At 35.4% G+C, this 23,832-nt stretch overlaps 1 pseudogene across 1 annotated transcript; it reads left to right on the forward strand.

Moving 5' to 3' along the window:
- Nucleotides 1-356: 356 nt before the first annotated feature.
- LOC113897972 lies at nt 357-826 on the forward strand (annotated as a pseudogene). The gene has a single exon (XR_003512485.1). The product of XR_003512485.1 is annotated as an AP-2 complex subunit mu pseudogene (transcript).
- Nucleotides 827-23,832: the final 23,006 nt, after the last annotated feature.

Genomic DNA, 23,832 nt, shown 5'->3' on the forward strand with positions numbered 1-23,832 from the left:
ATTTCCTTTGCACAAAAGTTATCTAATATGCAGTTTTTCTTTTTCATGCATATGTGTAGGGATTGCTCTTTTTAACATAGGCTATGTAAATGCGTAAATGTTCTCAATCAGAATGACTAGAGGAAATAATTTCTTTTTCAGAGTTTTGAATATTTCATTTGGCCTTTGGAAGAACACAACAAGCAAAAATTTTGAAAAATAAAGTTCTGACCCAGATCTGATATTTGTGGTTTAGGAAAATTATTATAGAGTGTTTCTACAAAGAGTATTTCTACAAGTGAACTTTTACATCTAGGCTACTACAACTATACCCTTGAATTTCAAGTGATAAAGTGAATTTAAAAATAGTTCTGGGGGGGCGGGCGGACATCTTGGGATCCGGAGAGTGGCCGGGCCGGCCTAGCAGAGGGCCGCGGACACCAGGTCTCTTCTCAGAGCGATGGGCTGCGAAGACTGAGCTGCCGCCATGAATGGAGGCTTATTCATCTATAATCACAAGGGGGAGGTGCTCATCTCCCGGGTCTACCGAGATGACATCGGGAGGAATGCAGTGGACGCTTTTCGGGTTAATGTTATCCACGCCCGGCAGCAGGTGCACAGCCCCGTCACCAACATCGCTCGCACCAGTTTCTTCCATGTTAAACGGTCCAACATCTGGCTGGCAGCTGTCACCAAGCAGAATGTCAATGCTGCCATGGTCTTCGAATTCCACTATAAGATGTGTGACGTAATGGCTGCCTACTTTGGCAAGATCAGCGAAGAGAACATCAAGAACAATTTTGTTAAAAAAAGAAAAAAAAAAATAGTTCTGATAAATTTTGGATAAAGTGCTATATTGAAGAGACTACATTTTCCTGTATGATTAAGACTGTTTTCTACTCTTCATTGCATTTCTTTCTTTATGAGAAACATCTGTTTGAAAATATGGCATAACAGAAACTTTCTTGTTGAATTGAATCACTAGGTAAATATATAGCTACAGAAGAAGAAAGTAGAAAAGAGACAAAATATAAAGAATGTTGTGGAGTTAATTTCCCATAGAATTCTTTATCGGTTGAAGATTGTCAGCCTAAAAGATGTACTAACTTTCTTAATGCTATGGTTCAAGGGTTTTATTCCAATATGCCTTTAAAAACTTTCCTTGGAGCATTTATAGTACTTTCCGTCTTCAAAATAGTTTAAAACTGTCAACTAGCTAGTCTTCACAACATCCTTTTGAGGCAGGTAACCATTATTATTCCCATTTTACACTTGGGAAAAAAGGGTAAAACGATTAAAAAAGAATAGTGACTCAGCCAGAACTTTGTAGCTGAATTCTAGCCTATTACACAGTCCTATCCTTCACCAAGGTTTTCTTTTAATAGCTACCCTTGTAATCATGTTGGTTTAATTAAGTCAAATATTCAGTAAGTAGTAGCTGAGCAGGAACTCAATACAACATTTAGTTTCTAGATGAATTTGATCTTACATCCACAAAAATATGATAAACTAATATACACATGTGCATTTGTGCACACATACAGAGACACACCTATGTGAGTATATGTGTGTATGCTGTGTGTGTGAGATGGCAGTGATGCAAAATTTAAATGAATATATTTGATTATCCATAGCAATATATTTTAACCTGCATGAGGAAGATGCAGTGATTCAAGAGAGAGATATCCTCTACTTAAATATTATCAATGAAAGTCCCATTTACTAGGTGTCATTCAGATCACCTCTAAAAGCATATTGCAAACATCTTCCTCTTTATCTCCAGTCTTACAACTCTAGATGCCAATTATTACTCTGCTGCCAAAGGCAACATCTCTTAAATCTTCCTATATGTATCTGCCAAAATTATTTTCCAACATCCAAACTTGACTATATAGTTTTCCTTGTTTAAAATTCTTCAAAGTCTCATTAAAAGTCTCTATGACAGATGGACCCTTCTTCAGTAGCCCTGGTGATTTTTGTTATCAAACTTAGAAAAAATGGATCTCGAAGAATAAGATCTAACTTGCATTCACTGAAACAAGGCTTTTCTGTCCCTTGTCTCCAATTGACTGGTTCTTGTTCGCCTACCCGTACTGGTGCTATTGCACTATGCTTTTACACATGTTTATAAAATCACTGGCCATGCTCTACTAGGATCCTTTGTTTTCTAATTCACTTCCCTACTAAGCTGTCAGCCACAGGATATACTATCTTGTCTGCAAGTAGTAACTTACTAAATATGCATTTAATATTACTCAAAGAATGAGTGATCCAGTTGAGTGTAGAAGTTGTATGCATGCCAAAGCATAGGGAATGTCTCAAGTAAATTCCTCAGAGATGACAAGTTCATGGCGTGCTTAGAAAAGCAGCACATGGTTCTGTTTGGCAGGAGCACTAGATTTGAGTAAAGAAGGAAAAGGGTAGAGCAGGAGAGGTTATTTGGGATTAGGTGATAGAGAATTTTTCATAGTGATATCTGTTCACAGTTTCCTATTTTTTCCTGTGACCCATTCTCTGTTTTATTTTGTTCTAAGCATTCCCTACTTCAGTTTTTACATTCAATAAAGCAACTGTTATTCCTTCTAATTCAATCTATCTGTACAGATTGAGTGGATCTGGTATTGTCACAAAATCACTTCTTAAAAAATCTCTATTAACTGATTCTCATTCCCTCAAACATTAATTTATCCTGTACACACAGACTGCTAGATTAATCTTCCTGCTGTACATTTTTTATCTTACCATTCTCTTCTCTAAAAAACACCAATGATTCTCCATTATCTGCACAATACAAGCAGGGTTAATTGATTTCTGCTTTTTCTTTGCCTTTATCTACATTTGTTGAAATTAAAAAAAAAACTGCAAAATATTATTGAACTAGAGGACATATGATGTAGTAATATTGTAAAAAAATATTATTTGTCTTTAAGTACATTTATTCTCCGTGTAAAACTAGCTGAAGACATATGTGAAGAGGAGAAAATCTGTGAAGAAGAGAGGTATTATAAACCCAAGGTGTGAGAGTCTTACTGAGAGAATATTCACCTTCCTAAACTTTTGGAGGGCTAAAATGCATGTGGTCTTTTTGACACAAATAATATGACTGTTTTTAGTCAGCTTATTTTACTAGTATAATCTAAATTTAAGATCTTATATAAAGACACAGTTTGTCTCAATATCAGATATTTAACAGCTGCTGTTTCTTGTTTCCTTACATGTAATTAAGTTTCATTTTTTTCTTTTGCTGCTATCAAGATTTTACCTCTGTCATTCAGCAGTTTGAATATGATTATCATGATGCAGGTCATTGTGTGTTTGTCCTACCTGAAAGTTTTTGAGAAGCTTGGATCTGTAAATCAATTATCTGACCATTTTAAAATGAATTTTTAATTTTAGAATAGTTTTAATTTGAAAGAATTATTGGGACAATAATGTAGAGAGTTCCAAAAGACCACAGATTATTATTAACATTTTACGTAAGTATGGTACATCTGTCACAATTAATGAACTAATACTGACACATTTTTATTAACTAAAGTCCAAACTTTATGAAGTTTCCTCAGTTTTTCTCTAATGCCCTTTGGAAATCCCAAGGTATCATCCAGGCTACCATATTATATTTATTATTCGTGTCTCCTTAAGACCTCTTCGTTTGGGTAGTTTTTTAGGCTTTTCTTGTTTTTAACAACGTTGACATTTCCAAGGGTTACTGATTGCACATTTTGTAAAATGTTCCTCAATTGAGATTTGTCGCATGTTTTTACCATTATTATTGGTAAAATTGGGCTGGGGTAATGTGTCCTGGGGAGAAAGATCACAGAGATAAATTACCATTCTTATCAAATTATATTAAGGGTATAAACTATTAATATGATTTATTACTATTGATATTAAACTTGATCACCTGGCTTTAGGTAGTGTTTGTAAAGTTTCTCCACTTTGAAATACTCATTTTGTCTCCCTTCTCTTTCTGTACTGCATTCTTTGAAAGAAAATCACTACATGTGCCTACACTTAAGGCATGAAGAGTTATACTGTGCCTCTTTAGGGGTTGGAAATTCTTTATTTCATTACTTGGAATAATGTGCTTGTAAAATCATATTTAGGAAGCTTTTATCAGTTATGTATTTAAATAGTTTCTTCAGTTCCTTTCTCTCCCTTCTATGCTTTCATGACCATCTTTACAATGATCTCTGGAGAAAGAAATGGCAACCCACTCCAGTATTCTTGCCTGGGAAATTCCATTGACAGAGGACCCTGGCAGGCTATAGTACATGGGGTCACAAAAGAGTCAGACATGACAGAGCCACCAAACAACAATAACAACTATGCTATTAAATAGTGTTTAAGACTGTTTTACAGGCCACTGAAGCTGTTTTTTGCTTCAATATTTTTTCTCTCTGTTTTATGGACTAATTTCCATTGTCCTCAAAAATAATCAATAAACAATCTATAATAGGAATAGAAAAGTTTTATTTGAGCCAAAATGAGGAGTGTAACCTGGAAAACAGCCTCTCAGATAACTCTGAAGAACCACTCTGGAGAAACATGGTTTTCATCACCATTTTAAATCTTGTCAGAACAAAGAACATCAAATAAGTCAGGGATACATATATATATATATATTTTTAACAGCTAAAAAAATAACAAACAAAACTTATCAGCACATACAAAGCAACTCAGTATGCCTTGGCACCTAGAAAGGGAGTCATCACTGAAGAAGTACCAGAATTGGTTTCCCAGGAAGTGAGACATTCAATCTTTATTTTTAACATGGATGTTCTTTGCTTGCATTCTTTTATTGAATAATTAAAGCAGACGTACAAAGTATGTCTGATTGGCCACAAACAGGCTGTTTTGGTTAACATAAAATTTAAGTTAACCCATTTATAACACAGAATGACTTCCCCACATCCCAATATTTGAAAATTTCTTTTATCACTATCAATCAAGCTGCAAGTACACTAATTTTTCTTGCAGTATCATGCGTACTGTTGAGTCAATCTAGTGACATTTTAATTTTTGTTCTTTTCAACTCTGGAATTTCTATTTGGCTTTCATTTGTAGTTTTTTTCCTGTTGAAATTCCCCATTTGTTGACTAATCTGCATTAAAACTTGCTTTAATTTTTTGAACGTATATTTAATAGTTTCTTTGAAATCTTTGACTGCTAACCCTATGTCTGTGCCTACATTGAGTCAGCTTCTCTTGGTGACACTTATTCTTGAGCATGGGTCCAATTTCACACTTCCTTGCATGTCATAACTTTTAATTTAAAATTTAAAATTTAGATCATATAATAGAGAAAATATTTTTGTACTCTGCTTTATATATATATATATATATATATATATATTTAAGTAACTTAGACAGAATTGCAAAATATTTCCCCCTAAAGTGTATAGCTACTGGTATCTTCTACTCACTTTTTTTTTTTTTTTTTTTTGCTTTTCTCCTTCTCCTCCTCCTCCTTATCTTTTTGTCAGGGTTACTAGTGGTTGCATAGGTTAGTGGTCAATGATTTGTGCACAGTTTGTGCTCAAACACTTTAATACCTTCTGTGACCCTCATTTCCAGGATCTTGCTAATTTTTCACTTGGTTTCCTACCCCAACTGGGACTCATATTTTAGGTTAATAAGGCTGTGGTTTCTCATATTCTCACTTTCTACTAAGTCTGTCAGCTTTAGTTGACAATACCACAGGGCTTTGTGCACCAACACAGATCAGTTTCACTCCTCTAGAAGCAAAGGTCATGGTCTCATTCCTTTATCATTTCCCTGCCCTGCAATTCTCAAATTTTTAATGAGACTGTTTTTGCCAACTGGACTGAGGATCTCAATGGGAGGAATCTCAGACAAGTTGGCACCAGAGTGCTGTTTTTACCCAAAACTCCAAGAATATAGTTTTCAATTTGTTGTCTGCTTTTGGTAATTTTCAAAACTGAAGGGATGGATTGTTGACAATTTTGTATAGTTTGTGGTTTCTCTCTCTTTTACTGTGTGTGTGTGTGTATGTGTGTCTAAAGGTCATTCATACTGTCTTGGGGCTTCCCTGGTGGCTCAGTAGTAAAGAATAAACTGCCAAGCAGGAGATGTGAGTTCAGTTCCTTGATTGGGAAGATTCCCTGGAGAAGGAAATGGCAATCCACTTAAGTATTCTTGCCTGGAAATTCCATGGACAGAGGAACCTGACCAGCTGTAATCCATGGGGTTGCAAAGAGTCAGACTGTACTTAGCGATAGGCTGTCACTTTCATACTGTGTCAGTGGGAGTCATTTTCACTGGGAGTCATTTTCCAATACTCATACAGGAGTCCACTGCCCCATCAGTCTCTCTTCTCTTTGGGGGTTAAAAAGATATTTTATGAATACTTTATCTTCAGAATGTGTTGTGACAGAAACAGAAAGTTATATTCCCAGAATATAACTTTTCCAGAGTATATGAAAGACAAGAGGAATCCAATATGACTTAAACACTACAGTTTACATAAACTATATTGCATAATTTAATATTATTAATATGTGACAAAAATTTTTCCCCAGGACATGATATTTTAAATGATTCATCTGAGGTAACATTCTGATTATCCATTAGTTATACGAGTTGTTTATTTATCAAAGGTATCAAATCTTAGTCACTTAGGAACTCATGTTAACTTCATAATAATATTTCATTTAAATGGATACTTGGGTAGTACATAATATGAGTATATATCTAGCACAAAAATGTCTATGAGTAGGGGAGGACCAAAGAACAAGAGCAGAAACTTAAATTATCTATTTCTAAATGACAAGATAGTATGACTTTAGTATGAAATTTTCTCATAACTTTTTCTGAGAACAGTGCTACTTAAGTGGTGCAGGAAACTTTTAATTTTGCCTACCTTATTTTTATTTTATAGGTGGAAAACCTGACAATTTTACAAAACAATAATAAGAATCTTTAGCAAAAGTGTTGCCAGGAGCATATATAGTTCTTTAATATTTTACATAAAATATATACTAGATTATATACTAATTTTATTAAACATTCTATAAATTTCCAGTAATTCATTATTTTAAAATCTATTTATTGGGGTAGACTATCTCATGTTATTTAAATAGCACAATGTCAACAATGAAATGTCACTTTATATGCAACTTTGGAAATATATGTGAAAAATTCTGATTAATATAGGTATATGGAAAAAAATAGTGTTCCACAGAGACTTTAAAATAATTAATCTAGAAAAGCCAACACACATCTAATAAAAGTTCCAGTGAAGGGGTGGAGAGAAAAATGTAGCAGAGAAAATTGTCCAAAAATAATAAAAATTTCTTAAACTGAAAAACGATGTTTCTAGATTACTAAAGTCTACTGAGTATTCAATACAATGATTTTTAAAGACTCAAACTAAAACAAGCAACCGTGAGATTTCAGAACATTAGTGACAAAGGGAAAATTTAAAAGACTCCAGAAGAGAAAAATCACATCACATATAGACAATCAGAGGTCAAGATGGCATTGGGCTTTCATGCAGCTAAATGGAAATTATTTAGTAATAAGCACACAGACCACTAAAAATGGAAAAGTGATATAAATATTACATTTTTCTCAGTAAAAGCAAAAGTTTTACAATGAAATTTAATCTTAGTAAATTAGGTGGCTTAGAGTCATGTAGGAATAATATTTAAAGAATAAATATAAATATATATGAGTATTATATATAATACTTGGTGGCTATTATTTGAATAATAACAAGCACTGAGTGTCAAATAAACAAAAAATTATTGCATAAATAGACTGTGAGGATAAGAAGAGCCTTGTGTTTTTTTGTGCATATATGATAGTGGCATAAGTGGGTTAGGCAGAAAGCATTAAATCTTGGCCTTTTACGCTAACTTTCATATCTAAATGATGGCTTAAAACCTGAAAAATTAAGGAAGAGATGCAAAGAAAGTTAATTTTTAAAGGATGATAAATGTCAGCAGAAATAAGGATTGAAGATAGTTAATTTTAGAAAACTCGGTTGTTATTTTTCTTTTAATTCAATATAACTAGAACCATTTTTAAAAAAAATAAGGACGGCACACACACAAAACAAAAATCAAGATTATTTGATGGGATATTTAGAAGTGTTAATTTCAAAATAACAATTCTTTCCACATATACTTAGTAAAATTTGTGTATATTTTTAGTGAGGTTCCTAGTGAAAAACAGTTGGTTGTTTTCCCCCTCCCTTTGTTCTTTTATCTCTTTGTTCTTTCCTGTCTTCTTTCCCTTCTTCCCTGTCTTTATTCTGTTCCTTTTCAGAAAGCAATGAGAGTTGAGGTTGTGATTCATATTTAGATTAGTGTTAAAGTTAGCATATCTGCTGCTGCTACTGCTACGTTGCTTTAGTCGTGTCCGACTCTGTGCGACCCCAGGAACGGCAGCCCACCAGGCTTCCCATCCCTGGGATTCTCCAGGCAAGAACACTGGAGTGGGTTGTCATTTCCTTCTCCAATGCATGAAAGTGAAAAGTGAAAGTGAAGTCGCTCAGTCGTGTCCGACTCTTAGCGACCCGGTGGACTGCAGCCTACCAGGCTCCTCCACCCATGGGATTTTCTAGGCAAGAGTACTGGAGTGGGGTGCCATTGCCTTCTCCAAAGTTAGCATATAATGTCTGTTAAAAGATGTAGAGTAGAGAACAAGAAAGCTGTAGAATGAAGGACAAGAAAGCAAAAGAATCAAGCTGTAGAAGTCTGAATTCACCTCAATAATCTGACTCCTAGGAATTAAGAAATTTGATGAAGATTTCTTTTTTTGTTTGTTTTAAAACTTTTTCTAAGGTTTTAAGAGGAAGTTCTAATCACTTCATGGGAAATACATGGGGAAACAGTGGAAACAGTGTCAGACTTTATTTTTGGGGGCTCCAAAATCACTGTGCATGGTGATTGCAGCCATGAAATTAAAAGACGCTTACCCCTTAGAAGGAAAGTTATGACCAACCTAGATAGCACATTAAAAAGCAGAGATATTACTTTGCCAACAAAGGCCCATCTAAGTCAAGGCTATGGTTTTTCCAGTGGTCATGTATGAATGTGAGAGTTGGACTGTGAAGAAAGCTGAGCACCGAAGAATTGATGCTTTTGAACTGTGGTGTTGGAGAAGACTCTTGAGAGTCCCTTGGACTGCAAGGACATCCAATCAGTCCATTCTAAAGAAGACCAGTCCTGGGTGTTCATTGGAGGGACTGATGCTGAGGCTGAAACTCCAATACTTTGGCCACCTGATGCAAAGAGTTGACTCATTGGAAAAGACCCTGATGCTGGGAGGGATTGGGGGCAGGAGGAGAAGGGGACGACAGAGGATGAGATGGCAGGATGGCATCACTGACTCAATGCACATGAGTTTGGGTGAACTCTGAGAGTTGGTGATGGACAGGGAGGCCTGGCATGCTGCGATTCATGGGGTCGCAAAGAATCGGACATGACTGGGGAACTGACCTGAACTGAACTGAAGAGGAAGTCTGAGTTTTTTAAAAAGAGCAAGGAAACATCAAGTGCCATCTAAGTTAGTGTTAATAATGGCACCCCACTCCAGTACTCTTGCCTGGAAAATCCCATGGATGGAGGATCCTGGTAGGCTGCAGTCCATGGGGTTGCTAAGAGTCAGACAGGACTGAGCGACTTCACTTTCACTTTTCACTTTCATGCATTGGAGAAGGAAATGGCAACCTGCTCCAGTGTTCTTGCCTGGAGAATCCCAGGGACGGGGGAGCCTGGTGGGCTGCCGTCTCTGGGGTCACACAGAATCGGACACGACTGAAGCAACTTAGCAGCAGTAGCAGTAGAATATAGAAATGAAAATTAATAAAATTTCACATCATTTAAAAATCAAAACTAAAGAAAATACTGTATTTTTGTAAAATATTTTCATGCATAGTTGGAAGTAAGAATCTGAACAATCTGTTAAAAAGATTATCCTCACTTCAAAACATTAAAATTAACACATAAGTTAGAGCAGGTGACAATTCTTGCCCAAAACCAATAGGAAGCTATTCATAAGTTTTACTACTAAAATATTAATGTGCTTCATTATGCAAAGTTGTTCCTTTCCTGTTTTGGGTGCTAAGTAATGTACATATTGTTACCTAAGATTAAAAATGCACATGAATTAGGAACATATTTCACTCTAAAGGTTTTGAATAAAGGGCTATGAACTTGTGGAAGCAGTGATTACAATACAGTGTTTCTCATTCTGAATATTCTTTCTGTTACAATAGGCTATCTCCCATCCAAAAGCGAAACCAACCTTACAATTGAAATTGCATTCAGTTCAGTTCAGTTCAGTCACTCAGTCATGTCTGACTCATTGCAACCCTGTGAATTACAGCACGCCAGGCCTCCCTGTCCATCACCAACTCCCAGAGTTTACACAATCTCATGTCCATTAAGTCAGTGATGCTATCCAGCCATCTCATCCTCTGTCGTCTCCTTCTCCTCCTGCCCCCAATCCCTCCCAGCATCAGAGTCTTTTCCAATGAGTCAACTCTTCACATGGAATGGCCAAAGTATTGGAGTTTCAGCTTCAATATCAGTCCTTCCAAAGAACACCCAGGGCTGATCTCCTTTAGAATGGACTGGTTGGATCTCCTTGCAGTCCAAGGGACTCTCAAGAGTCTTCTCCAACATCACAGTTCAAAAACATCAATTCTTTGGTGCTCAGCTTTCTTCACTGTCCAATTCTCACATTCATACATGACCACTGGAAAAACCTTAACCTTGACTAGACGGACCTTTGCTGGCAAAGTAATGTCTCTACTCTTTCATATGCTATTGAGGTTGGTCATAACTTTCCTTCCAAGAGTAAGCATCTTTTAATTTCATGACTGCAATCACCATCTGCAGTAGCCATAGTAATTTATTCTCCAAGACCTATTCCATCCCAAGTGATTAATCTAAGTTATTAATAGTGATCTCTTTCTCACTCTCTTTGCAAATACCTGGCTTTGGAATAGCAATGAAAACTATTTCTTGCCAATCAAAGCTGGCAAAGTACACTAATTGTCTTCTGGGAAAATATTTTTTTGTCCCAAAGAGACACAGAATTCCATATAGTCAAAGCTATGATTTTTCCAGTAGTCATGTATGGATGTGAGTTGGACCATAAAGAATGCTGAGCACTGAAGAATTGATGCCTTTGAACTGTTGTGCTGGAGAAGATTCTTGAGCATTCCTTGAACAGCAGGGAGATTAAACCAGTCAATCCTAAGAGAAATCAACCCTGAGTATTCATTGGAAGTACTGATGCTGAAGCTGAAGCTCCAATACTTTGGCCACCTGATGCAAAGGGTGGACCATTTGGAAAAGACCCTGATGTTGGAAAGATTGAGGGCAAGAAGAGAAAAGGGTGATAGTGGATGAGATGGTTGGATGGCATCACTGACTCAGTAGATATTTGTTTGGGCAAACTCTGGGAGATAGTGAAGGACAGGGAAGCCTGGTGTGCTGCAGTCCATGGGGTCGTAGAGTAGGACACAACATAGAGACTGAGAAACAACAAAAAGACACAAGAAAGAGAGAACCCATGATCTTTTCTTGCTTGAAAATTGTTAATCCATATGTGATGTCTATATCTGATTAACAATTCGAAAGAAGAGTAGGCTTAATGAATGCCAAAACCTATCAATAAAGATGGCAGAGCTGAGAAATGGAGTCTGTACCTTTGATGATATCATTGTTTCATCAGTTGAGCCAGCTTTGGATCAGAGCCAAACGCTTGAACTTCCTATCAAGTGATATAATAGGTTATTATATTTTAAGTCAAATTGATTCATGCTTTTTGCTTACTTATAAGTAAAATCATTTAAACTCATAAAGTTATTTTAATATCTATCATCTATCAATCCTTGTCTATATATTTTACTTTTTCCCCACACCAAACGGGATCATGTGTAGTTGACTATTGGCTAAAATAGACCAAGTAAATAAAACATCATAATATGCTTGCACATTGGAAAAATATAATTTCAATTCAATTTCACATTTTGATTTTTCCCTTTTGGCATACTTAGATGAATATGTCAGATTTAAAGAAGTAAATCTCTGGAATTGTGACTGACAGAAAATTGTAAGTTGTTTTAGGTCATGTACAAGTTAATTCCCTGGCAAAAAATCAAAACAATTGAGCTCTTTTAAGGGTATAATTACTTCATATTAGTATTACAAATGTTTTGATAAAGATGAGCATTAAGTGCCTATAAAATATCTGAACACATTACATGTCAAAATTTTAAAAAGATAGTTTTAATAGCATATATTTCAGGGCTTACCAAAATTGATGCAGTCATTTCTACAAGGACAGAAAATTCAAATGGCTCAAGGACCAAGTGAATTATATACCAATCAAGTGGCCTGATGACAACAAAGAGATTGTAAAGCCCATTTAAAAGGATCAGCTTCTATGTCATTTCAGCAGATATTCATTTTCCCAAAGACTTCCTGTAGACCATTGCTTTGGGGAACTCCAATTAATCACACAATCTATTACTCGCACCATTCTGAAATCACCATCTATGCAATTCTGGAATTTTCCAGGTGAGTACCTTTGCCCAAATGGATATTTTTAAGTGTGACACAATAGAGTATTAATAGGTGTTAGTGGCCTGCATGCAAGGGCAGTTTCTTACACAGTTTCGTTTCAGAACCTCACCACCAAGATATGAGTCAGCCATACTAGCCAGGTGGAGAGGTGTACATACAGCAAAGCCAATATGCCCAGTCAGTGGCCTCAGTTGAGCTTCTAGATTCCCTCTAGATGACTCCTGGCCTCTCATCTTACACTATATATGAGAATAAGCACCTATTCAACTACAGGGCTTCCCAAGTGGTACTAGTAAAGAACTGGCCTGCCATTACAGGTAGACATAAGAGATGTAGGTTTAATCCCTGGGTTGGGATGATCTCCTGGAGGAGGGCCCTGCAACCCACTCCAGTATTTTTGCCTAGAAAATTCCATGGGCAGAGAAGCCTTGCGGGGTACAGTCCATAGGGTGGCAAAGAGTTGAACATGACTGAAGTGACTTAGCACACACACAGAAAACTATCATGGATGAGATTGGAAACATATCACCAAACAGAATTATAGGATATGATAATGGTTGTGCTTATTCACTAAACGTTGAGGTGGTTTATTAGATTGTTGTTGTTCAGTTACTCAGTTGTGTCTGACTCTGTGACCCCATGGACTGCAGCACACCAGGCTTCCCTGTCCTTTACCATCTCCCGGAGCTTGCTCAAACTCATGTCTATTGAATCGGTGCTGCCTTTCAACCATCTGATCTTATGTCATCCCCTTCTCCTCCTGCCTTCACTCTTTCCTAGCATCAGCATTTTTTCTAATAAGTCAGTTCTTCACATCAGGTGACCAAGGTACTGGAGCTTCGTCTTCAGTATCCGTCCTTCCAGTGAATATTCAGGATTGATTTTCTTTAGGATTAACTGTTTTGATCGCCGTGCTGTCCAAGGGACTCTCAAGAGTCTTCTCCAACATCATGGTTCAAAAGCATAGATTCTTTGGCACTCAGTCATCTTTATGATCCAACTCTCATATCCATACGTGACAACTGGAAAAACCATAGCTTTGACTATTCAGGCCTTTGTCTCTGCTTTTTAATATGCAGTCTAGTTTTGTCATAGCTTTTCTTCCCAGGAGCAAGTGTCTTTTAATTTCATGGCTGCAGTCACCATCTGCAGTGACTTTGGAGCCCAAGAAAATAAAATCTGTCACTATTTCCATTCTTTCCCCATCTATTTGCCATGAAGTGATGGGACCAGATGCCATGATCTTAGTGTTCTTAATGTTGAGTTTTAAGCCAGTTTTTTCACTCTCCTCTCTTTTTCATTCTCCTTGTTTTTATTAGATAGAAAGAAATAACAGAGACACTCCACAGATTGAGCTTTATGTAGCCTCTCAGTTTTGAAAAAGTTACTTTATTCTCAAGATGTATATGATAAGTAGCATAAATTTTTGACCTTTAATCTAGTTCAAACTTTATATTGTACTGAAGAAACTGATTTCCAGTAGGTCAAATGGTAATGGTAGAATCAGTCCATAGTGTTAGTTTCAATAAACATGCAAGTGCTTGCAGATGTTAGGTAATAGATGAATTCACAAGCCAGCTTCAGATTGGTCTTTCAAGAAACTGATGAAGTAAACAATGTAAACAGTTATTGTGCCTGTAATATATACCATACCAAACCATTTACAGTGTTTTTCCCATTATCCAATTACATCTATTTAAGACAGTGGTTTGCTCAGTTTGTTGTATAATAAGAAGTGGAAAGATGGCTAATGGAACACTGGAGTCAGGCTTAGAGTTAAAAGACCACTTAAAAACTGTTTGAATTTTTTTTTAAAAAAATCCACATTTAGCTTAATTTAGAATCCATCTCTTCTACTTCATGAGGTATAGCTTATGTTCCTTGAATACCAAAATCTTCTACATATGTACAGTGTCTTATGGAAAAAATTCTGTTCAGAATACCAACTCTAAAGCTTACCCTAGAATCTTCCATATGTATGCTTCATTTTCAACATCCTTTTGTCAACTAAATGTAAATAATTCTACATTCTTCTCCTCTTCACTGGATCATGAGCAGTGGTTTAGAATAGCCTGAAAGTAAAAAAAAAAAAAAAAAAATTTGTTTTTGGTGAAGCTTCTGTTATGAGACACAAGAGGAGATTAAAGCACAGCCCTGTCAATCTGCAGAAAAAGAACATATTGCTCATGGCTGGTTACTCTCTTTTCAGAGAATGGAACTTGGCAGTAAAATCAGCAGAAGTAACTGGCATAGGCACAGGACTGGCAGGGATTTGGCAGCCCCTGTGGAGAGACTGTCTACAGATGACATAACAATAACCACAGGACCTGCATGTGGACTGGCTTCACTGGAGAAACTAATCAAGTAGTAAGAGCAAAGTTTAAGCTTTCAAAATGTATGCACTTGCTTACTCAGTAACAAAGAGGAGGGTGGTTAGATGCAAGTTATTTGGTAAAATGTTTAGAGATATGTAATTGAAGGCATATAACATGAGGAAAAAAAATACTTTTTCAGACAAAAACTCCATTCTATTTATTACTAAAATTGATCACAGAGAGAATGTGTTTCTCTCCCTACTGCCTGCTCCCATCTCTCTAGATTACTAGATGTGTATGGTGATCATCAGTCTTTTATTCTTTGCTTTAATATTTGCCTCAGACATTTTTAATGGTATCTCTTCGTTAAATTTCTTTCATATTTTGTTAAATTATTTCCATAAAGCTTATTTGGAATCGGCTATCTGTGAATATTTAAATGTGAAAATTTCAGACCAGGGCCTCTGGCCACCATATGCATATCTCACCAAAATAGATCTCTCCTATAACATGAAGTCTACCATACAGATAGTAACAGGGAAGTGCCTCGCTAGAGCATGCGCAGTTGTATGCTATAGAGCAAGGTACAGAACTAACTTTTGTTTCTGAGGCCCTACTTACATCACTATATTTTATTTATGGAAGGGTTAACACTTATGCTTTCCAACACCTTGTGAATAAAAAGTAACATAACATTTTAAAAGTGACTTACTAATTTCCTAAGTTATTTTCTTACTTTTAAAAGTGACTTACTAATATTCCTAAGTTACTAAACAATAGTAATTACTTTTAAATTTGGCACAAGCTGTGAGATATTTAATGTAACCACATTTACCTTTCAGTGTTTGACCTGCTCTATCCTGGTAACTCACTTCTCAACTGAAACAACATATACAGAGAATAATGCAGCATGACCAAATAGGGTTTATTAAAAGAACGTATAGGTACTCTGTCATTTGAAAACCAATTCATGAAATTTGCCATGTTATCAGAAATAAAACAAAGAAAAATACATGAGATAATTAATAGATTCAGCCAAAGATTTGAGAAAATTAAAATTGGTTTATAATAAAGTCTCTTATGTGATTTAAAATGTATTGCATAAAAATACCTATAAAATTGTACTGTTGAGGATATAACTTGTAAAAATGCTATACACTTGACAGTAGGAGAGGGTTAACTATGTAGAATGAAGAAATAATACCAGATGGTAAAACAAATCCATAGAAAAAAAATGAAGAAAGCCTGGAATGTTAAATACAAGGTTAACATAAAAACTCTATAAATTTGTATTTGGTCTCCTTTATTCTATCAGTTTTCTTAAAAGACTTAAGTTGTTATGAAACAGTATTGTTACTATATATTACTGAGTTTGCAATAGTAATGGTTGAACAATTTGCAAAACACTAAAAATTTATTGAAGTGTATAAATATTTTAATTTTGTGGCATGTAAACATTTAAATAAAATTTTTTAATAGAAAAATAAGGAGATAGCTTGTAAGATTGATTTTCTTGAGATAGGAAACAACAATAGTTATTTTAGAAATAGCAAAAATCTAAATTGTTATACAGAAAATAAAATTAAAAAAAAATATCTTGCTAACTCCTTCATTCCTACAGTTTAATTTACTTTTCCTAATTTAGAATTCCTCTCAATTATGTCATTAGAAACAGAGTGTGGAGAAATTAGGTGAGAGATTTATTGCAGTTCTTATTGCAATGGAGTTCTTTTTTGTCTGTATTAAAGTCTTTATGGTGGTTTAGTTGCTAGGTCATGTCCAACTCTTGTGACTCCATGGACTATAGCCCGCCAGGCTGTCAGTCCATGGGATTCTCCAGGCAAAAATACTGGAGTGGGTTGCCATTTCCTTCTCCAGGGGGTCTTCCTGACTTGGATGGAACCCATGTCTGTTACATCTACCTGCACTGGGAGGTGGATTCTTTACCACTAATGCCACCTGGAAAGTCCAAGGTCCTTATAAATTTAGTTAAAAATGATTCAAGTGTGCATTTCACAAGAAACTTGAGGTATCTTTTTCTTTTTGTCCAAACCATAAGGCAAATACCTAACAGTAAGCTCAATAAGAATATAATAAAATTACTACTGCTGTCTCTGGCATTACCCATCATTAACCCTGTACTTGATGCTGGAATCTATCATTTACAAGTAGGTTTTTTGAAAATTCCATTTATTATGTTTATTTTTAAAGTAAGGAATGACTTACATACAGCTACAGGAGGTTCCTGTTAATATCTGCAGAATGTCTTAGTTATAATATTGTCAAATTAGGGAGAAAAAAAAAAGGATGCTTCTAATTGTAAGATTCTCTGATAAGTAATCAAAAGAAACATGAGAGGCAAGTTATAACATATCAGTTGATTAGTCAACACAAGCTTACAGCTCCTGAGTGTTTTACCTTACTATTCTGATACTGAGGGTGACCTTTAAAAGATATAGTTGTGTGAAATAGATAAAATTAGAAGTGTTTTTTTTTTTTTTTTCTTTTCTAACTTGAAGAGATTGTAACTAACAGTGGGATGCTGCCGTATAGCACAGGGAACCCAGCTCGGTGTTCTGTGATGACCTAGAGGGGTGGGATGGGGGTGAGTGAGAGGTTCAAGAGGGAGGGGATATAGGTATGTATATAGCTGATTCACTTTGTTATACAGCAGAAACCAACATAACTTTGTAAAGCAATTATACTCCAATAATAATAATAATAATAAAAGAATACAGTGATGTTCATTATGTGCTCATTTTAACTTTCTTCTACTGCAGCAAGTATTTATAAGAGAAGAAAGACAAAGAAAAATTGTGTGAAGGGACATATATATATCTCATGGTAAATTATGTTGTCATTAAATTTTTACCATTTTCTATGTGTGTGTGTGTGTAGTCTTAGTCATGCCCAACCCTGCAACCCCATGAACTATAGTCCACTATGCTTCTCTGTTCATGGAATTCTCTAGGCAAAAGTACTGGAATGGGTTGCCATTCCCTTCTCCAGAGGATCTTCCCAATCCAGGGATAAAACCTAAATCTCCTGTATTGACAGCCATCTTTCCCACTGTACTACCTGGGAAGCCCATTTTCCACATATTTTCAGCAAAATAATTTCAGTTTCAAATAATATTAAGCGTCTATACAAAAGAAAAAGAAAGGCTTTAGCTGGGGTGGGATAATTGCCGGAATGTAATAAATTATATGTTTGTATGTCTATGAATCTTGGTTACATTCTTATTTTGTCTATTTATTTGTTATCCTGATAAAACAGCTCCTCAAACTGTTGTCTTCATGGATGCATCCTAAAATAGAAACACCTTAATGATAGCTCTGATCTCTCATTATTGTTAAGACATTATTTTACAGCCAGTTCCTTCAGTCTGTGCAGGTTACCAACAAAGAAAATCCTTTGCTTCAGACACAGTCCATTTGTACTTTTAAAATAACTATATTTCATGTTTTCTATATTCTTTCTTGAAGTTCTTTCTTTCAAGTTTGTAATGCAAATAGATAATCTGATGAAGAATAGCTCTAATTAATACTTTTGCATGGTACTTAGAAGAAATATTAGAGGGATTGCAAGGGAAAGGAGCATTTTAACATTATTATTATAGCTATGAATATCTCACTTATTGATTAATTTTTGTAAGATATATTACTTATATTATCTCTTATTTCCTGACATGAGAGTAGACATTACTTTTCCCATTTTACAAAAAAGAAAATGGATGTGCAGAAAATTAAAGCTTTCCTGAGTTCATACAGTAAGTAAATGGAGAAGATGTATTTCAAACTCACTATTTTCCTGAATCCAGATTTTCCAAATTACTTTGATTTGTAATTTCCAAAGTTCAGTAATTATCATTGCTCTACCTTAACACACATGCACAGTTATGTTTATTAGTCAGATTTCTTTCTTAGGAGAATAAGCAAGTTATATTTGAAGAGATTTACTTTGCTTTATAAGTGGAAAAATGACTAGCTTTATCTTTTATTCAGATATGGTCAGGGGAATGTTCTGTCTAAATAATGAGAGAGAATATATGTATACACACACACTGATGTTTGGGGGCAAAGTTTTGTAATGATATTGGTCTCTTTTTTTCACTTTTCTCTGTTTTTAAAATTTATGTTCAGAAAAATACCTAGAGTTTGGCTGTGATCTCCTTGTGAGTAGCTATTTCTGAACTTATCCATTATAGATTCAATGAATTCAAAATAAATCTATAATTTTATGTTAAACATTTAAAAAGATAACCTAAGTCTAATGATCAGAGTAGAAAATGCTGCTGAAGGTAAGGTATATTGTCTTCAGTTTTGTTGTATCACCAGTCTAAAGAAATGACTAAAGAAATGAATGAGGAGATACATAGAATAACTGACAACAGTGGCTAAAGAAAATGTAACGATTGCTTTTGTACTACATCATTTGAATGTAACAAAATGGTATGTTACAAGAATAACATTTCTCATGGATTTATTGATAAGCATTCTAAATATAAAGCCAAAGTAACCAATTTTTCAAAATTTAATTTAAAAATAAATAAAAACCTATTTTTGGTTTCTAGATTAATTTTTCCTAAGTTATCAGTTCTTAGGTTCCGCAAATTTGCTTACCCACTATAAATAGTAAACTAGAAAATAAGTTAGAGAAGGTAATGACACCCTACTCCAGTACTCTTGCCTAGAAAATCCTGTGGACAGAGGAGCCTGGTGGCCTGCAGTCCATGGGGTTGCACAGAGTCGGACACCATTGAAGCCACTTAGCAGCAGCAGAAAATAAGTAAAAAGGGAATCTCTTCTACTTTTACGTCTGGGTTATTCAAGTTAAAGTCTATTTAAAGACCAGTTTAGAGCGGTGGGTGTAGATGATGAGAGCTGAATACTCAAATGTCCAAATATAGTAAGTGTGTCCATACTCAGAATAGGAAGATCTGGAAAATCAGATCTTGTAAGTGCCTCATCAGCTTTAAACAATATTTGTATGTGGTGACTGATTGCCTAAATTGCTACAGGTAAGCATTATTTATAAGAGCTATCTGAGTTACTCAGTTGTGTCCGACTGTTTGTGACCCCATGGACTGTAGTTGCCATTTCCTTCTCATCATAAGTACTGCTCATCCTCTACCCTCTTTTTGGATCCTACCATTATCTTTCTGACTTTCAAGTTCTGGGGGTTAAACTCAGGCTATTCCGGCCCGACTAACATTTTTTGCTTAAGAATTATTCTTCTGTCTTATCTTGAAGTTGGATTATTTATTTTCTTCCAATTTTATAGTCTTTAAAAGCAGGTGTGATAGATTAACCCATCCTAATCAATAATACAGTCAATGTGATCACTTTCTCTCTCTCTCATTCTCACTTTCTCTCATTTGCTCTCCAATCCAATCATTTATTTATATACTTAATGAACCTATCAGGGTTTGCACTACATACAGGATGGACTCCAGGGATTCAACTGCCTAAAAGAGAAACTGAAATCTAGTAAAAATGCAATAGTTTTATAAAGTAAGTAAATGGAATATGAGTTAATGATTATTATGATAAAGGTATGTGTTAAAGCCTCTTGTAAAAAAGATTTATTTGTTATGAAAATACATAAAGTAAAAGTGAATTTTGCCTGGAAACAATTGGAATTTTTTTTGAGGGGTTACCATTTGAAGTTTAGAAAAGTTAAAAAGTGAATGGAAAAAAAAGGGAGGCCAGGCAAAAAGACAAAAATAGAAACAAACAAACCAAATAAGTTTAAAGGAAAGCAAGAACAAAACATGAAGACATCAATGTTTAGAGAAATGATTCTCCTACAGTTCATATACTAATTTCTTATGAATAGAAATCCTTGGGACAGTTCAGACTTATTGACTAAGAAACTCTGGGAGTTGGAACTAGTTACTTGAATTAATAACCATGTCTCCCAGAAGATTCTGAAGCTTCCTTTGAGAACTACAGAGCAAACCTTTTAAAAAGTAACTATTTTGTATGACTCTAATGTAGGTCATATGGCTGAGATGAAAACAGATTTAGATTTTATTCAGTAGGTGATTGGGAACCATGAGATATATCTCAGGCATAGAACTGACATATTTATAAAAGTATTTTGTTTTATTTTATTGAAGTATAGTTGCTTTACAATATTGTACTAGTTTCTGCTGAACAGCAAAGTGAACCAACTATGTATACATATATCAGTCTTTTTTCTATTTCTTTCCATTTACATCACCAGAGCAATTAGTAGAGTTCCCAGTGCTGTAGAGTAGGTTATCACTGTCTATTTTATACACAGTAGTGTAGATATATCAATCCCAAACTCCCAATTCATCCCATGATCATTTTCCCCCATGATGTCCATACATTTGTTCTCTACATCTGTGTCTCTATTTCTGCTTTGCAAATAGGTTCAACTGTACCATTTTTCTAGATCCCACACATATGTATTAATAAAATAACTCTGCTGGTATTGTTGGTTTTTAATAGGTTGATGAAGAGGCTGAAGTACATTAGTAGTATATGAATAAAGCTACAGCATCAGTCGTGGCAGGAAAGATGGAGGAGAAGGCATAGATACCAGAGAAATTGTCAATGTAGAATTTTTCAGATAATTTGTATATTTTTCAACAGAATTTTCTACAGACAATTTTTTTCCAAAGAAAATCCAATATAGGAAATTTTAAGTGCCAAAGCATGTTGCTGGAGAGATGAGGGAATAAGGTCACTTAAAGGAGTTTCATTCTACCCTGCAAAGCAAAACTGACTTCCTACTGTTTAAAGCAATGCACAATATGCAACCTGGAGAAATGAAAGACTCTCTTGTGCTGTTTTGTTCTTGAAGTCAATTAGGTATATCTGTGCCTCTCTAAACTCTATTTGTGGGTTAGATTTGAGTCAGCTTCAAAACAGTTCCTAGACTCAAGGCAAGTTCATATGACTCTCTAACCCATATTCCTGTCTAGCTAGCCAAAATGTTGTAACAATTAAGTGCTTTTCTGGCAGCATTTGAAAAGTGAACTCCTAGGTTTGTCTGCAGAATTCAAAGAATGCTTCAGAGAAAGGAGATGGCTTTTGAGCTGAATCTCTAATATTGCATAGATTTATGTGGACAGAAAAGGAAATAGGGCATTCTAGAGAGAGGATTTATATGAACAAAGTCACAAAGTGGGTAGGTCTAAGACTACTTAGTAAAAGTAATTTTTAGATTGAGAGATTCTCATGTCTGTGTTTTGACCAGCTCATTCTGACCTCAATGTGTATCATTTTCAAGAGAAATAAGTCTGGAGGAAAGAAGCACAATAAGCAAATGTTCTCAACACTCTAAGTAGGAGATGAGTGATGATGGAAGGGAGCACCATTGGAGACTGTGAAAGTATTGGACTCAAAACCTTTGAATTAAAAAACTGGGACAGCTGGCACCTTCCAGTTAGCAAGCAGCAAGCAGACCTGGGCTGTCCACTTTTCTACTCTCAGCGGATTTACTAGGGTCTCTTAAAAGTGACTCCCATTCACTGCCTCTCATAAATGTTTGTCATGTGATTTTTTTTTTAATTTCACTTTGCTTTGAAGAGGAAACCATCATTCTAATATATGAGGATTTTATTTATTCTATGCCCATCACATACATAAAAAAGGAGACCCCATTATTATACTTTCTCCCAGGGAGCTTGATGTTGAAGCTTTATTTTGGCTCTCAGCTTTCTCTGGGCTTCTTTCCAGACCCCAACAGTAGGGCAATGCTATTTAGTTGTCCGATCATCCCAGGAGAGTGTTGTCAGAGAAAGCAAGCCAGGAGCTTGCAATGAGGCTGCTCTGTGCTCCTCCTTCCTCAGTTTATCTCTCCGTTGCTATCTTCCTCTCATCCATGAGATTGCTTGAATATTGCAGTTAAGAAGCAGAACTTGAAATCAAGTCTAAATTTCCCAACTCCAAACCAGCTTCTTTTGTGAAATACCTAGAGTGACACAAAAATAAACATATACCACATATTGTATTAAGTTTAAAAAAATCACTGTTGCAGTTTGAATTGTGTCTACCTAAAGTTTAATTCTAAGCACTGTAGGATATGGATTTATTTGGAAATAAGGTCATTGCAGAGGCAAGTAAGTTAAAATGAGGTCATTAGGGTGAGTTTTAGTGCAATATGACTGGTATTCTTATGAAAAGGGACAATTTGAACAGATACTAACACTCATGAAGGGAGAACACTCTCTGAAGATTGGAGCTAATCTGACACAAGTCAAGAATCTACCAAGACTGGGAGAGAGGTCTGCGACAGATTTTTCCTTAGTGCCTTCAGGTGGAACATGACACCAGTGATAGCCTGATCCCTCTTGAGTTGGGAGATAACACATTACTGTTGTTAAACCACTCAGTTTGTGATACCTTTTTATGGCAGCCATAGTGTTCTTTACAAACACCTAACTCCCCCTTAATTTTATTGCACACTTCTTCTAAAACTTATTTTGTCAATTTTAGTAATTCCTTGTAATGTTTCACTGTTAACTTGGTGTCAATATAGCAAACATTTCAAATCAATTCTGATACAAATAAATAACACCTCAAAACTAATTTTCCAATTTGGCAAGATGATTTTTTTGAGATTACTTATTATTATTACTTACTTTGCTCAACTTCCACCTTCGCATTACAGGAGAGCAGCCAGAAAATTTGTATTTCTTTGTGTCAAAGGGAGGAATGGCATGGATTTTAGAACTTATAAAACACAAGCCAACTAAAGATACATCTTTAATAGTCATTTGTGAGGGCCTTGTCTCGCTGAGATCAATTTTGGTAAACCAGAAAGGAAGGAGAAGAGAGAGAAGGAATAGCTTTCCCACAATAGGTTAATAAAGATGTCTATGGTTTGCAGATTAGCAGGGACTTTCATGTCTCTGAAGAGCCCTGGAGGATGACAAAATCTCATTATGAAATTTTGTGCAGGTGAATGGGTTAAGCGAAGACTAAATGAGGTTTCCAA

The sequence above is a fragment of the Bos indicus x Bos taurus genome, chromosome 1 (genome assembly GCF_003369695.1).
Source record: "Bos indicus x Bos taurus breed Angus x Brahman F1 hybrid chromosome 1, Bos_hybrid_MaternalHap_v2.0, whole genome shotgun sequence".
Classification (NCBI taxonomy): Eukaryota; Metazoa; Chordata; class Mammalia; order Artiodactyla; family Bovidae; genus Bos; species Bos indicus x Bos taurus.